Source organism: Saccostrea cucullata, unplaced genomic scaffold (assembly GCF_032062105.1).
Source record: "Saccostrea cucullata isolate Sc308-1 unplaced genomic scaffold, CSIRO_AGI_Scuc_v1 ctg3123, whole genome shotgun sequence".
Classification (NCBI taxonomy): domain Eukaryota; kingdom Metazoa; phylum Mollusca; class Bivalvia; order Ostreida; family Ostreidae; genus Saccostrea; species Saccostrea cuccullata.
Window position 1 is genome coordinate 67,614 of NW_026929828.1, and position 3,456 is coordinate 71,069.

The following is a 3,456-nucleotide window of genomic DNA, read 5'->3' on the forward strand; positions in this document are numbered from 1 at the left end:
TACATGAAACTTTGAAATATATGATATTTTAAAAATATTTCATTTTAAGAATATAACTGAATTACAGAATTAAGTGTGCATTGTTTATATTGGTGTCGGAAGCAAATTGAAAGTGCGGGGGGGAGGGGGGGGGTAATTGAAAAGTAAGAAAAATTCAAATCTGAAAAAAAATTGACAAGAAAAAAAAATAATTCCATTGTCCAAACTAGTAGTCCAAAACCAAAAATCCTATTGAGGGGGGTCTGGTGGATCCAATAACTGTTTTAAAAAGACACTACCACTTACTCTTCTTTTTTACTATACTGTAACGTGCCTGATGAAAGCAGGGGGGGGGGGGACTAACCCAACTTCACATTGTGCAATGCCTATATTATGTCTATCTTTGCAAAAAAGGGGGTAAGCATCCCTAACCCCAGCACCCCATTACCAACGCTATGATTTAAAACACAATTGTGAAAACCAAGTCATAAATATGTGTTTTTATGCTGTTGAATTTTGAACCGGTTTCATATTCAAAATTCCACGACCCGGCTCAGTTTTCAACGTACTAGGGTCTAAATTCAACACCTTTGGTGTCACTATTCAACGTTGAAAAATGACCCCCGAGTCAATTTTCAACCCGGGTCAAAATTCAACGTTACACCGGATCCAACCTGAAAAAAAAACAGGTAAAAGGAGGGACAAATAGATAGACAGAAGGAGGGCCTGGAGGAATTAAGAGCATATGAGGAAAAGATGTCATTTTTTTCCAATTTCATTACAGTGATCAATTGATTGACTTGCATGATAATATCATGTATAATGGCCAAAGATGTTTATACAAATAAACACGAAAACAAATCTATTGATCAAATCATGAAATAAAAAAATAAGGCAGTTGTTTCTTAAATAAACAGAGTATTATAGAGTTAGAGAAATTAATGATAATTACATTGACATTTCAGTTAAATAATCTTGACTGAAAAATTATACTCGACAAATTCAATAAAGAATTCTTCAAAAGCCCCAATACTTACTAAAATGCCCTAAGAGCATCCTGATAGTTTGGAAATTGACAATAATCTATAATAAGATCTTTTCAAAGCTAAATCTGGTGGAAAATAATTAAGTTTAATTTTCAGCTTTAAAAAATAAAAAATATGGGAACCAGTATCAATCACAGAAATAAATTATTAATGTACCAAAAAAATATTCTTGTTCAATGTAATTCATTTTTGTAGGTGTGAAGCCTTATTCCTTCAATAAATATTATTCCAAATTGTTTCTATGTGCGTACTGTTCATAAATAACCTTCGAATGCATGTAAGGTTTCCTGGTATACTATACTCAGAATCAATCTCAACTGTCTTTTACAGTCCCATTGTATATTGGATTTTTATTCTGAAAACTGTCCTTGCACTTTCGATGGGAATCACGGATACGTTTATCCATGTGTAACCACACCACTATGATAAATAAATATCTTATATACAAATATATAATTAATTATTTTCTTTTAGTTTTAATGATAAGGTTAAAATATAAGTTATGATTTCATACTTTTTAAATATTTTCAATATCATTAATTAGTGAATCTAATCCCCTGGATCTCTTATGCAGTGTTATGTTAAGGATGGTGACGTCATATTTGATGGGAGACTTTCTACATCTTATTTTCTACAGTATTGTTATCAAATTTTGTAATTTTACAAGATATATATAAATATTTTTCGAAATAAATGAATTCAAGTTGTTATAAATATGTCATCATTTCGCTAATTTGATCTTCGTTGCTTGCTTAAATATTCATAACAGCAAAATTAAACTTCAAATGCGGTGTACTACGAATGCGAAGTCGCACTTTTCTTAAGATAGCTGAAGAGACAGTATATTGCTTAATGGGTTATCTGTTGTTTTACTTTCCTATTAACATAATGAATGAATAAGAACTATGTACGAATTCTTTTAATGAAAGATTTCGGTATCCCACCGTTCCATAAACAGAAGTACCCTTTTACACGCCACAACAAACAAAAAAGCAAAGATATTCGGTTTTGAGTAAAAGCCACACAATCCCTTTTCCTAAAGTGTTAACACGTATCAAATATAAATTCTTATTGTTTATCAAAATATATTATCATCTTCTGTAATTAACATGTACCATTTGAGTGAAAGTTATGATCGTTTTCGTCTGCTCCAAATTACTTATTACACCTTTTTTACGTTTTGCAGTTCATCTTCTAAAACTAATACTGTATACAGGAAAATTTTCGCCCTGTTTAATTTTCCCCTTTCGCCTTCTTCGGAAGTGCGCGAATTTAAAACGGGGCAAATTCAAATTAAACAGTATGATATCTTAAGCAAAAATCTTTCTGGGCGAATCGAGGAAAACTTGTTTCCAAAAATGAAAGGGCGAAAATTACACGGGGCGAAAATAACCCCGTATACAGTACTGCAATCAAAGTTATCGATTGTAAAAGTAACAATGTTCATACAATTACAATACTTGTGTAGTAGAGAATTATAATGCCGTAATATGACGTCACGGTTTTCAGTCGAAATGACATGTCTTGGGTTTATCGTAGAAAACAAGATCAAATTCCCCTGTACTAGTCCAAATGCATTTGAAGGTACAGTTTGGGCATTATTGTGCCCTAAAAAATTTAATGCTCTTAAAAAATTATGAAATTTGCTTTATAAATAGTTGAGCAGGTGAATATGATAGATCATAAATGAATATGATATAAAGAAGGAAGATTTTGGAAATATAACGTCATTAGTTTGGTACATTTCTAAGTTTTATGCAGAATAGCCTCAGAATGACTTATTTTGTATTAGATAACAGTGTCTGCCACCGTCGCCCCTTTAGGTGTTGTATTCATTATGTGAAATGCTTTTAAAAAATCGCATATTTTATATTTTTTCAGGCGACGGCGGCAGAGTCTGTTTTCTGATAGAGGTTCCACTGAAAATTGATGTCTTCCGCAACTTTTTAAGAAATGCACGTTAATGACGTCGCAAATGAAGGTCAGATGAGAAAAATGATTTGTGTATTCTTCCTCCATGGAATTCCTATTATTCAGAAAAAAGATTATAATTTCTTGTATTACATTCATATTTTAGAAAAATACAGGACTTATTTTGTATTGAAAATGTCTTTGTTTTTAATTTTTTGCAGCGCATACTAGTATTCTAACACAGATCTGCTTACTATATCTCCCCTTGAATTATTTTGCAAACGGATCATATTTTCATTTTGATAGATAAACTTTAAAATAAGAAGAGACAACAACTGTTATATATATTCTATGATCCTTTGTTTATTTATATTTTTTCGCTTAACATGCACCTTATATAACTATACAGAGTGATTTAGGACAAAACCCATATTGGCGACCCGTGAGCGTATCTTATCATCCTTCGTGAGCATTGCTATGCACTTTTAACGTACATGCTATCTTAACCGAACACTAGTAT